This window comes from Lissotriton vulgaris, chromosome 8, assembly GCF_964263255.1.
Source record: "Lissotriton vulgaris chromosome 8, aLisVul1.2, whole genome shotgun sequence".
Classification (NCBI taxonomy): domain Eukaryota; kingdom Metazoa; phylum Chordata; class Amphibia; order Caudata; family Salamandridae; genus Lissotriton; species Lissotriton vulgaris.
This window is the reverse complement of record NC_141696.1, coordinates 1,035,293,194-1,035,316,160: the sequence shown is the minus strand read 5'-3', so window position 1 is coordinate 1,035,316,160 and position 22,967 is coordinate 1,035,293,194.

Genomic DNA, 22,967 nt, shown 5'->3' with positions numbered 1-22,967 from the left:
CCAATTTCTGGGGTGCAATTCAGGCTAACTGCCCCCCTGGTGGGAGAAAGCCCACTAGATCGAAGGATTTTTTTTTGTTTATATAGCTATGGGGTGGGGCTGCCCAAGAAGGGCATGACAATGCCCCCCAGTGAAATTCCAATCTTTATGCCCCCAGGGGGCAGATGGAGCATTCGCCCCAAACCTGACTCCGGGGGGGGGGGAGAAAGCCCACTAGAAACCAGGGATTTAAAAAAGAAATATTTAGAGGTGGGGCCTGCCCAAGATGAGCATGCCAATGCCCCACCTTTTCTCAGCAACATTTTAGTCTTTCTGCCTACCCTGGGGGCATTTGGAGATAGTAGCCCACAATGTGCCCCTGGGTGGCAGAAAGCCCACTAGGTCAAGGAATGTTGTTTGTATTGCTATAGGGGTGGGGGTTGCTCAAGATGGGCATTCTCCAGGGGGCACACAGAGGCATTAGCCCCTGATTTGCCCCCGGGGGAGCAGAAAGCCCACTAGGCATGAGGAATTATTATTATTTTTTATACACAGGAGTGAGGACTGCCCAAAATGGGCATGCCGATGCCACACCTCAAAAACATTGCCAATTTTTTCTGCCCGCGAGGCACACGGGGCAATAGAACCATTTCTGCCCCATCTAGGGGGCAGAAAGCCCACTACACATCAGGGAATCTTTTTTAGTGGCACTAAGGGGTGTGAGCTAACCAGAATGGGCATTCCAATGCCCCCACCACCACCCAAAAAAGTGCCACCGTTTTTTCTGCCCCCTCAGGAGGCAGATGAGTGGCATATTGGAGAGTGTCTGTGTGAATGGCTGTTTGGGTGACTGAGCGGATGTGCGAATGGGTATGTAAATGGTTGTGTTGGTGTGTGATTGAGTGTGTGAGTATTTGTATGGGTGATTGACTGGCTGCATTCACAGGTTGTATGGGTGAGTCTGTGGGTGTGTGAATGACTGTGTAAGTAAAATGTGGGTGTGTAACTAGCTGTATGGCTATGTGAGTGGCTGTACGAGTAAGTGATTGTTTGTAGGAGTGGCTGTAGAGTGACTGAATGGTTGTATGAGTGAGTGCCTGGGTGTGTGAGTACCTCTAAGGATAAGTAAGTAGGTATATGAAACATTCTCTCCAAAGACATAATTACCACACCAATCTGTAGATAGCCACTCTAACCTTTACTTTTTTCAGTGAATGTCAATTTCTTTTATTCACGTTCAACCAACTCCTCACTGAGCATACTATTTGACGGCGCACTGCTAAGGTTTGGACATGGGATTTCTATGAGTAAACTGAGTGGGGAAAACATGTTTGGCATCCTACCTTGTTGGCCTCTGCTTGACGGACAACCAAGCAACCTTACAGGAAGGAGCTGAGGTAGATGACATTGTTTAGGAACGTTTGCCATACTTTGCCAAGATTGCGGAGAAGGCCGTCAACAATCAGTTGACTGCCCATATTGAGACTAACAAACTGCTCCACCCCTCCCAAAAGGGCTTTCGCGCTCTCAACTCGACCGAATCAGCGCTACTGCTTTCTACTGAGACCCTAAGGAAATAAGCGGATGAAGGACAAACAGCGGCACTGATCCTGCTGGATCTCAGTGCCACATTCGACACTGTCGCCCATCATACAATGTTACAGGGCCTAAAAAGGGGAGGAGTGGTGGGTAAAGCATGGGTATGGCTGGTATCATTCCTTAGGGACTGCTGTTTCCAAGTGGCTGAGGGGCCATTTCGATCCAAAAACATCTGTCTGAAACAGGGAGTGCCTCAGGGGTCCAGTATCAGCCCAACACTCTTCAACCTGTATGTTGCACTGGTAGCAGAAATCAAGGACAAGTTTGGGGTGGAAGTCGTGTCCTACGCAGATGTCACGCACCTCGTTGTGACTTTAACACAGCCAGAGGGACAGGCCACCACCAACTTCGGCTCCTGTTTGAAGGAACTAGCAGAGTGGATGGCAAACAACTGCCTCAAATTAAATGGTAACAAGACTGTGGTACTGATTGTGGGGAAGGCCCCATCGGTCTGGACCTCAGCATGGTGGCCATCAGTGCTGGGTCCTCTTCCCACCCCAATCCAACAGGTGAAGAATTTGGGGGATGGCTAGACACAAAACTCTCATTGGAACACCATACCAAATGGGTGGCAGGCACCTGCGTTGGGATAATGAGGGTTCTTAGGAAAACACTGGACATATAGCCACTCTCAGCTAGGAAAACCATGGTCCAGGCTTTGATTACATCAAGGCTGAATTATGGGAACGTTCTCTACTTGGGAGCCAGCGCCAAGTGCACTCAGAGGCTGCAACGCATTCAGAATGCAGCGGCACGCTTGGTGTTGACGCTGCCCAACAGAGCACCCTCAAAGAGAGCACTAAGAACACTGCACTGGCTTCCAATCAAGGAAAGGGTAATGTTCAAAGCCCTGTGTACTGGCCATCCGATTCTACAAGGGAAAGAGCCTTCATATCTACACAAACTGATTACCCCGTACCATCCATCCGGACAGCTCAGGTCCATTGGGACAGGACAGGTCCTAGTTCCTAATTTCAAAAGAGTGCGAATGGGAGGACACTCCTTTTGCGTTCTAGCAGCCCAACAATGGAATAGACTGCTGGTGAATCTCCGGTTGGAGAAGACAGAGGCAGTTTTCCGCAAAGGACTGAAACTCATTTATTTCCCAAGGAGTTAGCAAGGCGCTGGTAGGGTAAGGTAGGATTGTGAGGAAGTCGTAAGCAACTGTAGGCTAAGCACTCAGGCTTGACGATGGCTTCTACAGCGCGGGGACACACCAGTATGGTGTAACCAGGCGCTTTACAAATTCAGTTATTATTATTATTATTATTATTATTATTATTATTATTATTATTATTATTATTATTATTTGTGAAGATTCATTGAACAGCACCAAAGTTGTTAGCACTAGGAAACACGCTCTTTTATTGAAACTGATCTAACTTGATGAGTAATATTTTCATCTTTTAAAACTGTCATATGATTCTCATCTGTTGACATATTGAAACTATGCATTCAACTATTTCCTACTTTCTTACTTTGCAATACACTGTACAAAAATCAGGTGAACTATTTGCTTGACAATTATAAAACCGTGTGTCTGAAGTCTCAAATATGTTAAAAAGTAATCTTGAAAAGTGAAAATCTAGGTTTAACACAACTAAAAATCATTATAATGTTTTTGGACACAAAAAACAAGCAGTCTGAAAAAGGCAATATTTAAATATTGGGAAAATCAGGCGTTAGGTACAGACAAGCATACACCACACAGTTTTGAAATGCAGATACGCAATTATGGCAGTGTTGCCACATGGGGTTTTGAAGACAGGAAACATTTTACAACAGACCAAAGACATAAAGAAATCCAATGTAATAACACAATATCAAAACAACATAACTTCTCTGTTGAGCTCTCAAATCTTGAATCACAATGCATACCATTAAACATACCCAACCAGGCGCCTCAGCCTTTTCACATAAGCAGTAGTGTTGCCATGAGCTGACAGACGAATTCTAAACAAAACTTATGAGCAAAAACATCATTAATGTCTATAAATTGGTATAAGGGATCGTTATTTATTAATTAGGTCAGATTTATGTAAGATGTTTTCCTGTCATTCCCAACTGTTTTGCTGTTTTCCTGAATCTTCTAATTCAGCTGCCTGCTCATTTGTTTTCTTTTTATTCTCATCCCTTCAAATATCTTTGGAAATTAAATATACGTACGTACTCACCTGTACATTAGTGGTTTACAAATGTAAATACTTAAGCACATAAAATGTATGAATTCCAGATTCACCATATAAAGATGAAAGTTTGACACACTCAGTGCCACAACTGCTGTAGATTTTTTAAGCCATCGTATTTTCAAAGGGACATTTGGTCATTTCCAAGCTATGGGATGTGCTCATGACATTGTACAAGAACAGTTTAATGACATATACTTTAATTGCTGAAAGCAGGACACAAGCCAAAGGCAAAAAAGGTGATTTATAGCAGATAAACAAAGCTGCTGTGAATCTGTTTAATCAGCTTGCGAACCCAATGATGACTTTGGATAATGGGTTAAGCTCTCGGTCCAAGATGGTCGATCTGTTCCACGGTTGCCTTAGAAACGACGAATGAATTGAAACAGTCTCATCACACCACTAAGAATATTGCTGTATAATTGTGAACAATTATCCTTTCTGTCTTTTATATAGGAAGAAACATATGTTTGAAAATGTTCTTAGAATAAATAAGTAAACCAATTGAAGTCAACAATCTATATATTTTTTATTTATGCATAGAGGAACTACCTTATAGTGTGTTCAAACACTTATCATCCCATTCAATTAAGGTTAATGATGAAGGAGATCAGCAAGACAGTTAAAATAAAGTTATGATGGTGTCCCTCAATATTTAATTTTATGTGAACATGTTTTACATGTATTGTGTTAAATATGCATTCAATGCATGTTAATACAAAGCAGAATGATGTCATAATTATATCCATATGTTACATACCAACCAATGGTTCATCCCTAGTGTGGTACATGCATTTTTATTTAACAATGTAAAGCAATAAATAAGGGCCCTGCTGATTCTGAATTGAATCTTTGTATTGTACCATTGCTAATAATTGAGAGATGCCTAAATACCCTGTTTTTAACTTGTATATATGTGCTTTTTATTGTCTTTTAATTGTGTATTTTTTACTGCATGAAATCGCTACAAATCGTCCCTTTTAATATTATTGTTTCATTGCCATAATGTATGTGTATGTCTGTACTTTAATGATATTTATACCAAATAAAGTATATTGATGATGAATAAATAAGGGCCCTGCTGATTCTTTAGAAAGTGCTGATAGGCCTAAGAGTAAATGCGAGTTGGCCTGGGAAAAGGATCTTGGACAGTGTTGGTCTATCCCATTTTGGGACAAATTATGGTTAAAAATTCATAAAACATCAAGAGCAGCTAACACTTCCCAAACCCTATTTTTTTATCTACAAACGCCTTCTTTTTACTCCAATGAAACTAGCCTCCTTTTCCACAGACCTTTCCTCAGATTGCTGGTCATTTAAAAGTTCCTCAGCTGATTTAAAACACATGCTTTTTGATTGCCCTTCCCTTTCCTGTTTCTGGGTTTTACTTTGGTCCCAACTTAATAAAATCTTTAATACCCAGATCCCTTTTTTCTTTTTTCAACATCTTTCTGGGTTCCCTATCACCTTCTTGGCCACACCTGCCCCACTCCCTCAATAGTTGACCTGCCTTTAGCAATTGCGCTACATTTAATTACTTCTAACTGGAAAAATGCTGAGAAAATAACGTTTAAGGCCTGGTGGAATGCTATTTGTTTCCATCACAGATTAGATACTGGTAATGTTGCACCTATTTCTTTATGTATTAAAAGAGATATTTCATGGCTTCCTTTATCCTCATATCTAACAAGCATAGCCTCGGCCTCTTCCACCATAGTTAACACCGCAGACGAAGTCAGAAAACCTCCATGAATCTTTTTTGTTGTCTTTTTGTTGCTACTTTTTTTTGTGATTATCCTCTGATAATACTCCTTTCTCCTTTTCATAGACTCTTCTGTGCATATTTCATATTGTACTTAATAATATTACTGTTGTTGCATTAGGATTGTAATTCAGGTAATGTTTTCTCCTCTTATTCCCCCCCTTCCTTCTTTCTTTCCCTCTATCTTTCCCCACTTTCAATAGTTATAGAAGTTTTTCCACTGAAGTTTTGCCTATATGATATTTATTTTTATGTATGATGTATTTTTATCGTCAATAAACTTTAAACTTAAAAAAGAAAATTGAATATCATGAGTAAGGTGATATCTAGGCCAACAAATCTTTACAGTACACTGGTGTTATTTATGTAGTTTAAACCCTTTGATGCGGATGACAACGCCAGCTCGTCATGGGTGTTACCTGCGCTGCGCGCATGGCGAGCTGGCTTTGTTACGTTACCTGCGTTTTTCAAATTTCAGCGCGCATGCGGTGAAGGAATATCATATATTCTGCTATTGTGCAACATTTGCAGAACTATACTTTCATGTCATGTTGGGTAATTATGTCACAAACTGATGCTCAGGAGAACAGAAACAATGTGAACGATCAGAACTCATCCAGCTTTTATTTATGTTAACTGGTGTTTTGGTGCTATTATTTTCGTGCTATAAGCGCCTTTAAGTTCAAAATGAACACACAAATTGCTTTTCCATCCTGCAGGACCTTTGTGGGAGGAAGGGTGTCATGTTGGCTCCATAAAAGTTTCAAAGGATTTTTTTGTTACCTTACCCTGCCTCCTTACATTTTTTTTTTCATTTGCAGGACACAGTGTCCTGTAATGGCAGCCAAAACATTATTAGTCATGTTGCAGTCAGCCAATAGGAACACATGAGTGAGGCGTCTGATGGGGAAAAAAGCCCCCTTTGTCAATCAGATTGCTCTGTTTTAGAAGTTACTTGCCCATCGGACTGCCACGAGACTCCTGTGTATCCTGTTTTCCAAATATCTATATATTCACAAAAAGCACGATTTTCAGGTAAAGATACAGCTTTCAGCCAACTTTTATGTAATTCTGTTCATCCATTTTGGCTTTAGCAGTCTAAAATTCACTATTGAAATTTTAGGGGGAACTGGATTTTGGGATTTTTTTTCTCAGCCCTCGCTTGCTGGATTACCCGGAAACTTTCTAGGAAGGAGCTGAGGTGGATGGACTTGTTTTAATGAAGTTTTGTGAAGATTTATCAAATGGCACCAGCGTTTTACTAGCCAACAAATCAATTTAATATGGTATCTAGGTTCTAACTATAACTGTACAGTATAGCTGTGTGTAAATTCCCCAAAAGTTCACATACTTTCATAAAAGCATAGTACAAGATGTCAGCACACTCTGCTAGTTCTTCCTGAAGCATTCCTTACAATGGTTTTATCTAAGTTTAACTTAATTATTCACCAGTTGCACACTACTTAAATATGTTAATAATCTTCACTTTGTGTGTTTGTGCGACTCCCTCGTAGGTGTCTTGTCTAGGGACACTTTATCTAAGTTTACTCACCTGCCTAAGCATAAAAACTAAATTAATCCTAACCGCATAAGTAAATTCAGTTTTTAAATTAGCATGCAAATCTCATAATATCTAAAAACCTTTGCGTTTCTGAACAGAAACATTCTGCAGTTACTCTGTGGATTTAACATATGTGCCAGATAGGGAATCTCCAAATGAACAGACATTTTAATTCATTTTTCTTCTGGAGACATTGTTAACATTTCCTAGTTTAGCCAGCCTAAGACTTTGGTTGATTCTCCTTTTAGGACAGATCAATATGTTTTTGTGTCCATGTGTTGGTTCCATGTGCTCTAGTAACTTTCTCACACGTGGTTTCTTATTTGTGAATAGATGCAATGTGTTGGTTAAGAATGGGTTCCAAATGGTAAATGTATAGACCCTTGAAGAAGCACATGCCAGCAACCTTTCTGCTGCCCTTTGTAGTCACAAGCCGACAGAGGAGATACTTATTTTCCCAAGTTAATCTAAAGACAATTCTGCAGACTGAGTCTTTGGACATCCACCAACATGCAATATATTCTGCTCCCAGTACTCTTGCAAGACCATAGTATTTAGGGCCTAATGATGAGTCTAGCGGTGCAAGAGTGGACCGCAACCCCAGCAGTCTGCTCCCACACCACCAAACCCGGGGTTTGCTTTTGTCTGGCGGACTGTTTTTAGTGCCCATGGCAGTGCCTCTGAAAATGGGCACTGTAGTGCCAATGCCAAAAACAGTCCATAACATCCATTTGTGCAGGAACTGGGTTGCACGCACACTGCATGCATTCCATGCACATGGGCAACAGGAGGCCCTGTAGGGCGCTCTTTATTTCAGGAAAACCAGCCCTTTCATGGAGAAAAGTCCTCCCATAATCTACTTAGAAACATGTATTGTTATTGTAGTCTATACCTTTTTGGAGCCTATTATTTTTATATATTCTTCTCACAAAAAAAAAGTAGGATGGGTGATAGTTTGAACCTCTGTTTTTCCTCCCTTCAGTACATTAATGCTTCATTTACATTGATATTGCTGAGGGGTTATTAAAAGCAGTTGAGTTCATCTAATACATTAAGGAATGTTTTCCAGTGGCAGCAGAACTAATCATTTTGGTTAATTTAACACGTGCTGTCTAGGGTTTTTGATTTCACAACGTTGAGCAAACTTAAACACAGCATAACTGAAAGGTGACCATACTCATAACTTTTAAATGGTTCTGCCATTGTGCGCTACTCATGTGTGGCACTTTAATGAAAACATTTTACCTGTTTGACCTAGAAACATTTGTTTATTATAGAGGTGATTGTGGATTCATTTATGGCAGGTAAGGTAAGTAGAAATTATGTGCAAAAAAAAAGTAACATAAGCAGAACTGCACACTTACCTACCAACAGCAACCAGGGCAGAACCCTTCTCTACACCCTCATATGTCCTGGTGGGTCTAAATAGCCTAACACAGGGCCAGTAAGAAATAAAAAATGTCCTATTAAGTTTAGAACAATATTTTAGCATATATTCACGCCCCATTTTTTAGTTGTGTTTTATTCTTGTTTCAGACAGGTGGATCTGGTTGATCCATTGTGTTAGGGAAAGGTAGCATAGTTTGAAAGTTTGTGTTTTATTTAAGGGGGTTTATCAGGAAGATCGGTGTCGTTGGTTGATTTTGCCAGGCTAAATGGACAATCTTTTATAGTTTGGAAAGAAACACTACAATTATTCCTGAGTTGACCACCGGCAAAACCCATTTCTACACCCTCATATATCCTGGTGGGTCTAAAGAACCTAACACAGGGGCAGTAAGAAATAAAAAATGTGCTATTAAGTTCAGAACAATATTTTTGTCATATAATCAAGGCCCCTTTTTTGTAGTGTTTTATTCTTGTTTCTGGCGGGTGGATTTGGTTGGTCCATTGTGTTAGGGAAAGGTAGCATAGTTTGGAAGTTTGTGTTTTATTTAAAGGGGTTTATCAGGAAGATGGGTCTTTTTGGTTGATTATGCCAGGCTAAATGGACACTCCTTTATAGTTTGGTAAGAAAAACTACAAACATTCCTGAGGTGACCACAAAGTCAAACAATACTGGAGCCAGGTTTACAACTCTTGTGTGAATAAACCACCTCATTGTGGATCACCTCTACATTAAACATTATTCAATCATCACTAAATTTGAAGAGTGCTTCTTGTCACCTGTGAGGATATCCGGACACTGGCATATTCCAGTGATTAGCTGAATAGTCAGGTCTTCAGGGACTTCTGGAACTCTCGAAGAGATGGGGAAGTCCAGAGATAAAAGGGAAGCTCCTTCCATGTCTTTGCTGCTAGTTACAAAGAGCAATGTCTGCATATGCTACGTTGTATGGAAGGGGTTGGAGTTAGGAAAAAGGGAGGTGAAGCAGAAGTGTCTGGTGAGCTGATGGAAGTTCAGGTGGTGGTTCAAGTAGGCAGGTCTCCAGTTGTATAGGGTCTTGTATGTGTGGTTCAGGAGCTTGAACTGACATATTTTTATACAGGGAGCCAGTGGTAGTTGATGATGGTAGTTGATGATGTTGATTATTCTAGGGAGATCCAGGATGAGTCTGGCTGTGGCATTCTGTATGATCTGTGGTTTTTGGAGGTGGTCAGCCACAATCCCTGCATAGAGTGTTGCTGTAGTGCAGTCGGCTGGAGATGAGGGCCTGGGTGATGGTGCATCTTGAGTAGTGGGGTAGTTATTTGAATATCTTATGAAGGTTATGGAGGATGAAGAAGCTGGAGGATGAGACAGAGTTGACCTGATTTGTCATGGTCAGCTTGTTGTCCAGAAGGATGCCTAGGTTCCTAGCAATGTCAGTGGGGGTAGGAGTAGGTCTGAGTTCAGACTGAGTGCCAAAAGGATACATCCAATGGGGAGCTTTCGTGTCTGAGGATCAATACCTTTGTCTGGCTTATGTTGAGTTTCAGGCAGGTGTTCTTCATCCAGTTGGTGAGGTCTGTCATGCAGTTGGTTGTAAAAGTAAGTCTTGCTGTTGTCTTTAGAGAGGGAGAGGTTGAGTTGTGTGTCATCGGTGTAGGAAATGATGTTGAGTCCCTCCGTTTGATGATGCTGGCCCGAGGCATTATGTAAGTCTTGAAGAGGGTGGGGCTGAAAAGGGATCCTTGGAGTACTCCACAGATGATTTCCCTGGGTTCATGGCGAAGGGGGGAAGCCAGACTTTTTGCATTGTTCTGGTGAGGAAAGAGGTGAGCCATCCATTTGAGAGTGGCTCCTTGTGCGCCTATGTTGTGCTGCCTTGTGATGAGTGTTTGGTGGGAGACCATATCGCAGGCTGCCGAGAGGTGTAGAAGGGTCATAGCTGCATTCTCTCCTCAGTTGAGGTGTGCTCAGATACTGGCTGTAGCCGCTATGAGGGCTGTCTCAGTGATGTGGTTGCTGTGGAATGCAGATTTGGAGGATTCAAGTAGGAGTCAAGTGTGGAAAGTTGGCGATTAATGGCTTTTTCCACTGCTTTGGCCGGGAACTGGAGCAGGGAGATCGGTCGGCAGTTATTGAGTTTGCTGGGGTCTGCCAATAGTTTCTTTGATAGGGCATTGACTTCTGTGTGTTTCCAGTCCTTGGGGAAGGTGGTCATGGCAATTGAGGTGTTAAACAAGGTGGTGAGTATGAGGCTGATTCTGGCTTCACCTTGGTTGAAGATGTAGTGAGGGTATGGGTTGGTTGGTTGGGTTGGTTGAGGTCGCTGAGAACACTGAGTTCATGATGGAGGCAATGTCCTCTGGGTTGAGCCAGCTTCATTTGGATACTCAGATGTCTGTGGTGGAAGCTGGGTTGTTGTGTTGCTTGAAGGAGTTAGTGGACTTGGGCTGGCATTTGAAGCTTCAATTGTATCGGAAGCCCATGTCTAGGAACTCTTTGCTCCGATTTGATAGCCACCACCCACACTCCCTTTGGGAAAATTTGCCATTTGGGCATTTTTTAAGGGTCCGTAGAAACTGCTCGGAGAAGTCTTATTTTGATGCTCAGTCTGGTGATCTATCCACAAAATTAAAGCAACAACAATATCCTAGTGCTTTGGATAGAAAAGCACGCAAGAGGGCCTCTAATAACCATTTTAAGGCATTACTAGCTCCGCCAGTTGTAAAACTTCCCCTGGACAAGCTGACCTTTGTCACCACTTTTAGCACAGCTTCTACACAGGTACGGAAAATAGTTCCCAAGAACTGGCGTATTCTTAACACTGCTGGCGTGAAGATTCCTCCTCCACTCTTCTCTTTTAAGAGAAGCCAAAATTTACGAGATGGCTTAGTACATACCAGGCCCCAGTCTTTTCCTCAAGAACCCATAACCACATTGTGGAACCTTCCAACAGTCCAGGGCCACCATCCGTGTGGCATCTGCTCGGTGTGCCCACAGACAGAAAGGACCCTTACAGTTGATATAGGCACACAGCGCCCTTGGGTGCTTAAACGGCATACCAACTGTAATAGTGAGAGGGTGATCTACTTAATAATATGCCCTCGTTCCCTCCGCCATGTTGGCATGAAGTCCAGGAAGGTGAAGCTCAGAATCCACAAGCATAAAAGCACCATCAGGTCCATGGTAGAGGTGAAGGGCTGCCTTGAAGGCAATCTTACTGTTCATGCCCTTGTTTGTGTGCCATCTCCTTTCCAGTTGTTTACAGTATCAGATAGTGGTTCTGAGGTCTTCTGTGAGTGTTGTTGCCTATTGGAGCAATGCTGTTTGTGCAGTTGTTTTTTGCTGACAATCAGGTCTAGGTTGTTGGAGAAGATGGAGTGGGTGGTATTGAGGGCATTGATCCATGTGTTCTTTCAGAGTGGAGATTTGTAAGCTGGTGATGTTTAAGTGGACGATGGGGCGGGCGGTCCTAGTGAGCACTGTGGTGTGGCTGTACTGTTATGTACCCGGTTTAGCCTCATGCAGCGAAGCTGCACATTGGCATCTTTTGCACAGTAACATTTCTGCTGTAACCTTTTGCTCACATGCTCGTGCATGAGAATGTTGGATTAGTTATTCTGAAACTACTTCTGCCTACACATCTGACTTCACATAGCATTATCACGATGCCTCGAACACCAAGTACAAGGTCTTTATGCATGAACGTACAAATGTTGTTATATCTCCATCCATGGGGCAACAGGGCTATCTACATATCCATTACATTGCTAACGTATGTGTACATCACAAAGATGGTTTTACTATAAATATTCAGCATCTGATAGGATTACCAGAGGAAGCAATTCAGCTGACACCGAGGGTACTTGCATGCTGAGACTTCACCACGCACCGGTCTGACCTCTCTGTGATGGGTGTCCTTTTCATGACCAAGACGGGGGTCCTACATTCTCTACTGCCAGGTCATGGGGTTTGATCATCCCTATGGGGGCATTACACCTACACCCACTCTAGGTATGCACACAGTAGGGTTTGGATAGTAGGAATATGCCAGATTACTACCTTGTAATATATGCCTGCATATATACACACTATTTTAGCATCCTGGTAGAACTCTATCTGCTATTTACTCTTTTAGTGCTTGTAACAGTTTCATCTGCTTCTGCACACTGATTATCGCAGCACATGCATTTTATACAAGAATAACATTGGTTCAATAAATATATTGAAAATGTCCCAGTATGTATTCTCTGTATATTTTTCAGAGAACAAAAGAGCATCAGTGACTGAGTGAGAAGCTCTGACCTGTTACCACGATCCCTCAGAGGTCCATGTTGTCATGTTTACTGGTTGCCAGAAACCATGCGCTCCCTGGTCAAGTTAGGGGTCCTTATGTTGGTACTGTGAGGTAGCTGGTCTCTAGGCCAACATATCCAGTGGGGGTGTTCAAAATCAGTCTAGGCACCGCACCCAAAGTTTTGCTGTCCAACAAATTTGCAGATCCTACGGATTAGTGGGAACTACATGACAGTACTTGATATGGTCCCTGGTGGCAAAGATGGGTTGTAGCATGTAGCCTGAGGTGTGTGTGGGGTTGTGGACAAGTTGATTTGAGTATGATGTTTTTCATGCTGTTGAGGAGGTTGGTAGTGTTGATGCCATTGTGGTCATCGAGATGGAAATTGAGGTCAGAGTGGAAAATGTCAATGTTGGAGTCTATGGGGAGGGAGGTGATAAAGTTGGCAATGCTGTTGCAGAATGCTGGACATGGTCCTGGAGGACCGTAGGCAAGGGTACCCCTGATAGAGGTTTTGCTTCCTGTGTGGAGTGAGACGTTGAGCTATTCCATGGCTGGGGTGATGTCATCATTTGTGCATTGGATGGATTCCTTGTGTACGATAAACACAAACTTTATTTTTACTAAGAATTTGTTTAGAGTACTGTATTGCAAAAATTTAACCTGGGCACATACGTAGACATCCACTGGTGGTTATTCTACTGTCATCAGAAGCTTTGGCTTTTCTCACAATTTCTTTGCAACAGGCCTGGGCTTTAAACCACAATCTACTTAAAACATGCCTCTGTAAACAACACTAGGTGTGCTCTGCTATTACCTTGTTTAACAAGAAGTAATACTTAGACCTCAAATTGCACTGGTTTGTAAACCGTGCCCCATTTAACTTTCAACATGCATACCTTGCTTGCCTCCAGGGCTTATGCTATTTACATTCTATACATAAACACATGTACACATCATAACTCCATGCATTGTATGGCTATGATGTTTTAAATTATGTCATCCATATTGCCATTTAACATGAGCTGAGTGATGTAATATGTAAGTTCATATGCAGTGCATGGCTGGATTGCAAGTTACAGATAGTTCAGTATATTGTAACTTGTTCATTTCATTGGATTTTAACATGAGTGGTAATCTCATGTTACACCTAAGTATAACATCACTTTAACCTTGTTCTTACTAGATAGACGTACAGATAGATAGATAGATAGATAGATAGATAGATAGATAGATAGATAGATAGATAGATAGATAGATAGATAGATAGATAGATAGATAGATAGATAGATAGATAGATAGATAGATAGATAGATAGATAGATAGATAGATAGATAGATAGATAGATAGATAGTGCAAAAACCCTTTGAGCAAACTTTTGGTAAATAATCCTTTTATTGATAGTTTATCCTAACATAATTATGTATGCACTACATTGAATATTCATAAAACTGTTTGTTTTCCAAATGTTCATATGGAATCTAAAACACATATTTTTGTCTTTTTTAAATATGGACAATATTTCAATTTGGTAACAGAATCAAAACAGTGTGAAAAGTGTACTGAGAATCATTGCTTAAAAGTAATTCATACCTTATCTCTCATCCAAACAACATTGATAGCATCATTCACACACCCACTTCAATATTCCACTCATGAAAAACAATAATACATAGCAGTAAATAGATATGGATCTTTCAATCATCATATAAGCTGTATTTGAATATGTACTTTATTTCTTAAAAACGTATTTCAATGAGGACTTCAAAGTGTATCTTCAATATTTACAACATGTCAACTACAATCTAAATGATTGCAGATCTCAGAGCACATACTGATCTAGCTCAGACCTTTGTACTACATACATATTTGGTTTGTTCATCCCAATGCATCTGTGGATTTATGATCACTGCAAATCTAGGAGAGTTTTGGTAGATTGTGAAAGCCGTCTTCAGGGTTGCCACAGGATCAAACCCTATATTAATTCCCACCCTAGAAATAAAAACAAGACCTTGCTGAGCTACACATATATTAACAAATTAATAATGTTAGACCACACCAGGTGCCCATGTACCTGCTCTATATCATCATGCTACTTTCTCCAATTAAGTTGATTAACCTTACATCCCGTACAGATTTTGGCTGTCGTCTCTATCATTTTCTTGTTCCAAACTTGCATGCATGTTTGTTCCCTATAGCCAATTTTTTCATGATGTAGGAGGTTTTCAGCAATGCCCACTTCCTTGAGCCTCTTAACCTCGAGGAAGTTAGTGTGAAACACTATGTTGTTCTGAGCAAAGAAGGACCCAATGCTTGATGCTACATTCTCTGAGTAGGGGATGAGCACTGTGGCACATCTTAGGTAGGATGAGGTGGCTGTCTCTAGGCTCTGTTTCAAATCTAATTTATCAGACTGATTGGATAGTAAAAAAAACTATCACAGCAGCTGTCTGCAGAACTAAATATGCCACAGCTGTTAATCTTCAGTAGCTAGAGACATTTTCCATATAGAGCCGGTGCACAGAAATGATCCGAGATTGGAAGCAACCTAGATGCACTCAATATAAACATGTAAACAAGGAGAATGCTTCACATGATCAAGTTTTAAGCAAAATGTTCCATTGCGTGCAGAAGGAACTTTTCCTGCAGGCCTGTAGTCAAATACTGAAGAAAATGCACCAGAAAGTGTGTCTGGATAACCTAATGCACTGCGCTATTCACTTGTTAGAGTGTAAATCAAAAAACTTTCATAGTTATCAATAAAGTTAAACGGTAATAAGCATGGTTCAACACAGTGTTTGAGCAACAGTAGAATAAACAACGTCTAATTCTTGCTTGTAGCAGTAGTGTTTCTTTATGTAAACAAAAGAATTCGTCCATAGGAAATGTTCAAATTCACAAAATTCCAACGTGAAGTGGACAATTCTTCAAAATCAGTTCATTTTTTAAAAATCCCAATGCATTTCGGGCTTGAAACAGCAGCCCTTCGTCAGGGGGTCTACGGAAACAATATCATGTTTTAGTATGGGGGGTCTTTGCTGCAGGATTTTATACAACTCAAGAGAAGGCGAGAAAGGAAAGATAAACTAAGACTGATAGTGAGGTGAAAAGAGAGTGAACCAGAAAAAATGAAAAGATTAGTCTGGGATGGTGCTCAGTGATACATGCTGAATTCTATAAGAGAAATAAGGAGAATAAGGTACCGGGTGTACAAACGGTGAGAATAAAGTGAGCGAGCCATGTGAATAAAGAGGATGCAGGTTAATTACATGCTGTGTACAAATGAGAATGCCGACAATTGAAAGAGGGATGCTAAATTGTGCTGGGGTGCATAAAGTGACTAGTGAGTGATGTTGACTGGTATATGAACATTGAAACTGTCATCTCGGTAAACGTGTGCTTGAGTTATTTAAAAAAAGGAATAATAAAGCATGCTGGGGTGTGTGAAGTGACTATCGTGGGTGAATAGTGCTGGGTGATAATAAAACTGTCAACTTGGTAAACATGCGCTCGTATTGATTATGCGAAAAACTTACTGAACAGAGCATGAATGCTCAAACAGTCATAGCCGTTACAATGAATGACAGTGTGTGATCTGACAAAAATAAATAAAAAATGAGTCATGAGCGCGTGTCTGTTACATGTATGGAAGAGAAGAAACAAAATATGGAGCTGGGGCTTACCAACACGGTCTTTGTGGAGGCAATGGGATAAACCTCGACTTCAGAAATACTCTTCTGTGGAGTGAGCGAACAAATAGTGAGAAGGGGGCTCGGGTGGAATAAATATACTATAAGTGAGCAAACTAAATGAGAGTTTGCTTACCAGTGTCTTGAAGCGAAACAGCGTGCCGGGAACCCGGTGATATCAAGCTGAAAGGAACAAAAGTTGTGTGTGGAGTAAGGCGTGGTAATAGGCGGTGAAATGGATGACGAAAAGCGAAAACTATAGAAGGGCCATAGTGTGATAGAGAGATGTCGGCCATATTGGAATGTGCAAACGTACGTTACTAAAAAGGATAAAGGTAAACAATGGAAGAAGTTAGAAGTAATCAAAAAGAGAAGGGCCAGTTGACAACAGGTATACATCAATGTTTGGAAATATATATAAAAACGGAAACAAGAGAAATTCATTCATTGGCGCAGTACACAACAGAACGAGAGTGAGATAGAACAGTTATCAAAGAGAGCATGATTCTTATCAGGTACATTGAAGTGGGTAGTTCATTCATAAGAGCAGTTCATTCATGAGAACAGTACATTAGGTTATCCAGACACACGTCTGATGCATTTTCTTCAGTATTTGACTACAGGCCTGCTGGACCTGTTCATTCTGCACGCAATGGAACATTTTACTTAAAACTTGATCTTGTTTACATGTTTATATTGAGTGCATCTAGGTTGCTTCCAATCCCGATTTCAATATATCTTTGCACCGCAACCACCTTGCACCGCTCCAGCGAAAAATAACTCTTTTTTCGATTGCAACTATGACGTCTTTTGATGATATAGCTCACCTCACGGACAATAAAGCACAAACTAAAGCCTATTCTACTGCAGAGGCTGCATACATTTATGAACTCATTAAAGAAGTGAGGAAGTTCGATGTTTCCTCAGTTCCAGTCCAGCAACAGATCAAACAACTTGAACATCTCATGCAACGCGAAATCAATCAACGCCTGCATGCCACAACACTCATACAATATCACTGAGTGAGCAGAATCCCACTTGGATTACGTCTAGCTATTAAACCTATGCTGTTCAAAATGAATAAAACATTTATGGAAAGATGGTATGCCATCTTAAATAAATGCTCCCTCGACCTTATTCTACTGATTGTCGAGGAACTGTCACAAGTGTTCATCGGATTAGAGACCGAAATTAAAGACTTGCAAGCTATTCTAACTCAACGCATGGAAACTGAAACATTAACTTCCACCTTAGAAGATATCAACACAAGGCTAGATTCCTATGCCAAAGACCTCAATGAGCATAAAATTGGAAAATTCCGTCGAGACACCATCGACTATAAACTTGACGCCATGATTCGAAGCATATTTAGGGGCACTGGCTGTTTCCATTTCCAAATAGCTCTATAGGAGTATTTGTGGGTCCCTTTCCCTTGAATAAGAGGACATTGTGATCTATTGTGTGGGTACTAGCACAAAACACTCACTAGATGTGATACCATACTCAGCCCTTTGGGCATTGTATTCCGGGACAGCATCAGCTGGATTTTGCACAGTGCCCCGTCTATCTGTCAGATATGAAGCAGTCAAGCTTTTTCTGTATGTGAATCCAAAGAGAAATATAGAAAGCCACTTGAATAGCATTACAACTGGTCTTATCAGAACTATCATTCATATGACTGCTTTTGTATCTATATTAATAGTACCCCTATGAGATTTTCCACAGAGGAAGGAGACGAAATTCCATACATGGTTCAAATTTGGCAATATCTTTATGCTGTTTCCTAATTTCATCAGGCATATCTTTATGAAGTAGAACTTTTCCTGGACATTCTATATTTGAGAACGTCATACTAGAGTTAGGATGGCTTATTCCAATATCAATTCATTTTTGGGGATTTTGGAATTGGGTGTGGAGCATCCTGTTTCACCCATTTGGAGCCATTATGCATTACAGTCTGACAGACCCTCCCATTAGGGTAGGATTCAGTATCTAATGTCCTCCCTAATAAGCATGAAAAAAATTATAATAATGTGCTATAAGGAACAAACATGCATAGGTTTTTAAAATAAGAAGGTGATGGAGACGAATGCCAACATTTGTACGTTTAATACACAAATGTATAATACACTTAATTGGAGAAAGGAGCATGACTATGTAGAGCACGTGATGGCACATGGGCATCTGGCGTGGTCTAATGATATTAAGTTGTTGTGAATATATGTGCAACAGAGCAAAGTCATCGTCTTAACACTTTATTCGTTTTTTACCCAAAAAAACAGAAAAGGAAATAAACACACTAAAAGATCTCCATCTGACAGATGGGAAAACAGTACAGAGTAACCGTAAATAGTAAGGTAAAAAGAAAACAAGTGCTATATCAAGAACAAAAGGGTCCAAGTTAAAAAAAAGGCATTGCCAGGGCACCACAAAATATGACATTAGTTGTAAGAACTATTTCAGGTGGTGCAGTGAAAACATCCATCATAACCTCATAGGATACAAAATTGTGGACTGAAACCATATGAAAACCACATTTATATTATCACAGTGTCAGGTAATTTGCCCTAAGGGTTAATCACAGCTGGACCTAACTTTAATGGCAGCCCTTAAAAAGCTAAGAACGTGCAAAACTGAATGTCTAAAAAGCAGTTGTTAAAAGATAAAATCAGGTCTAACTTGACTAACACTTATTTTTTTAAAGAATATGATTGTTAAAAGACTTTCTAGGTACCTCATAGAAACAACATAACATTGAAAAGTGAATCATATCCTGTGGAGACTTTCCATCTCTGCCACACGGTGGTAGGCACTGCCCTCTATAAAATCCACGAGGATGGGCTACGAGAAAATGAAAAAGATCCAATTGAAACCTGGTCAATTAAAAATAATCATTGCTACGGTTTAATCATACAATATGTTTGATTGAAGAACCCATTTTCAGCTCCACTTCTTTTCCGGCGCATGTAATCTTTTTTTAAAAGGTCTCCTTAACCCAAGTCATATCCCCACTACAAATTTCCTCTGGGTTCTCAAATAGATCTGCCCTTCCCAGGCATGAGAAACATTCTCTAACATACTTGGACCAGCAGATCTGGTTCATGTGATCGAGGTAGAGACAATCGCTTAAAATTTCCTTACTAAGGGCATTTTCCTTCTTGTTCCAGATTTTCTTCCATAACAATAAGTGGCAAAAAGCAAGCACATCTGAGTGGAAGGCCATTCCTATTTCTTCATGCACTACAAATGATGAGATACTCTGCGGTAAGCAGCTTATCCCTCTCAGAAAGGTGTTTTCAACAATTTGCTATGCATCTTGCTCGATGTAACCCCAGATTTTGCACCCATAGGCAATTCCAAAATGCATTTACCTTTATAGACCTTCAAGAGTGTCCTAATTGGTCTACTTTCCAATCTGGTGACTAAAGTAAAAACAGCAGCAATTGCCCTGGCCAGGTACCCTTTCTTTCGACTTGTCAAAGGGCATCAATTCAGGGCCTCATTGAACACCATCAGTCTTAGGGATCAGCATGGCCCCTACAGTAAATGTGTAGGACTTGGCTGGTTGATGACAAGCCTGCATTACAAATGATTTGCTGTGATTGACCAACAAGTCCAGGTCATCCATAAATTGTGCAAAGGAATTTAACAGGAATTGTAAACCCCTCCCTGTCCTCGCCATGAGGACATCAGCATACAAGAGGACCAGCAGACTTTGCTTTCCCACCTGGAGGCAATCAGTTTTTAAATTCAAGAGGATCTGCTCCAGATTCTTGATGTACAAGTTAAAAAGAAAAGTCTAAAATGCACACTTGGTGCATCCTTCTCTGGATGGAAAACGTACAGGCCACTTTATGTTCTTTGGAGTAGCGAACTACAGCTTTAGTATCTCGATGGAGGTCTCTTAGTAACAGGACAATATTGTTTTTTATACTAATAGAGAGCTCTTTATCGATACCAATAGAGGGCAAGGTCTTGTTTTTAGATTTCCGCTTGCCCTGTGCTTGTGACATTTAGTGTTTTTATTCTATTTCCTTAAAAGGACTCACATCCTGCCTTCACTGTTTAGTGGTCTGTATGCTTTATTGGTCCGTATGCAGCCTAAGGTTCTCGATTTCTATTGGTTATAGCCTGCTCTTCCTTCTGTTTCTTTCGTATTAGTTTCCAGTGTACCAACTATTCATTCCCATCCGCGTAGGTGGTACGGATATTTTTCTTTTGGTTAATGCTGCATACTGTTTACCGTTTACATTCTGTTATCTTTCCCTCTGAACACCAAATATTGCTATATTTTACTACTAAACAGGCAGTCACAATTGTAGTTACTTTGCAGTTTGAAATAGTGCAGCAGGTGCAGTAGTGCCATGGCTAAAGGTTGTGATAACTCATCTAAACACCGAATATTGCTACATTTTACTACTAAAGAGGCAGTCATAAGTAGAGTTACCTTGTAGGCAATAGGGACATGATTAGAATGGTGTAGCATCTACAGTGGCACCTGGGCTGAAAGTTGTTCTAACTCCTCTAAACGTCAAATGTGGCTATTTTTTTACTACTGAAAAGGCAGTCATAAGCATGTTCGTTGTTATACATTATAAAAAACATCGACTGTAACATTCTTAACAAGGCAAACGCTTTGTCTAATTTAGCTAACTTTACATCTGGTATTTTAGCCTAATAATTGCTAAAAAGAGTTTGAGTTGTCCAAAGTAATAAACAGCCTCCAGTATTTTCGTTGTTATGTAATATGCAGAGCACCACCTGCACATTCTTAAATCAATCAAATTGCAGTTATCTAGCAGGCCCTAGGGTCATGATTTCACTCCTATGTTGGGGTGAGCATTTGGAAGTAGATATGGATTCAAAGCTGTGGGATGGAGACTGGCTGTCAATGGTGGATAGTGCCTAAACTTGACTGATATACAGATAATGGGCTACATTGTAGGAGAGCAAACTCACCATGTAACAGTATCCACAAAATCTCCAGTGGTAAAATGTGTCTGAGAAAACAGAGTGGTAGTGCATAGACTTACAACACGTTGTATTCTGAAGAGAGACCACCTTGAGGGTTGAAGCCTGGGGGTAAAAAGGGGGGGATTTTTTGTCAGTGGGTGGTACAGGATTTGGCATTAAAACATACTATTTATAGAAATACAAAACCTACCTCTACAGGGTGTATCTTAGAGTTGGTTATGCAAACCACCAAGACAGTCTGAATCTGGAGAGTAGAACAATCTAATAAAAAATGTGTGGTACATACATTTGTAAGGAGTATAAACAAGTGGAATAGTGGACTCACACAGTTATTCAGTGTGTGACATACCTTGGTGTCTTGTGCTGGTTCTAATGATGGGGGGCCAGGTAGGATAAAAATGACCACCCACTCTGGCTTTGTTTATTCTTTTAGGGCACAGTAACAATTGATGACTAGATCTGAGTTGTTGGGTTGGGATGTAAGGTTTTAATTTATTTTTTAGATAGACTAGTCCCTTCCCCTGCAGTGTTTTGAAGACCATACATAGGAGTTTGAACACTGCTCGTTGTTATGGGCAACCAGTGTAGCAGGAGCAGAAGGCTTCAGATGGCGATTGTGGGGGGCAATTTAGAGAAAGGCGAGCTGCTGTGTTTCGAACCACCTGGATCCTTGAGAGAAGTTCTTTCCTAACTCCTACCAGTAGGGAGTTACCATATTCGCATCGGCTCACTAACAGTGTCTGAATTAGAGATTTTCTAGCTGACGGGAACACCTTCCAAGCTTTTGTATCAGGCCATAACATGTCCCTGAGATGCTTTTCAAATGTTTATCCATAGATAAGTTGTCATCCAGTATGACTCCTACATTTTTCACCCATTTTTTCAGAGTTGGGGAGGCTCCCATTTCCGGAAGCCACCAATCCGCAGACCAAATCTAATCTGCCTTTCCAAATAGGAGAATCTCTGTTTTATTTGTATTGAGCTGAAGAACGTTTGCTGCCATCCAAGCTGCCGTTTTCAACATGCAGTTTTTAAATTTATCATTAGTGGTGCAAGGCTTGGGATCAATTTTGATCATTTATTGTGTGTCATCTGCATAGAAGATGGTCTCAAAACCACATGATCTAATAAGTTTAGCCTAGGAGGACACATAGATGTTAAAACGAGTTAGACTAAGAATAGATCCCTGAGGTACTCCTTTGTTGAGAATTCTGGAATGTGATGTAAATTAGTCCAGCTGCACTACATGCGTTCATTCAGAGAGAAAATTCTTGAACCATTTTAACACATTTCCGCCAACACCAATCTCCCTCAGTCTTTGAACCAGGATCCGATGGGGGACTTATTTGTGTTTTTGCACTTTATTCCATTTATCTTTATGTCACTGAAGTCATTTGATGATTATTGTATGTAACAACCCTACATGATTCAAAGAGTAAAAACTATGTTGATATCAAAAATCCTCACCAGCTATGTATGTTCCATCCTGAAGTCTATAAAGGAATGTATAAGACTTGCTTTCACATGATTATTATTACATAGGTTCAAAGC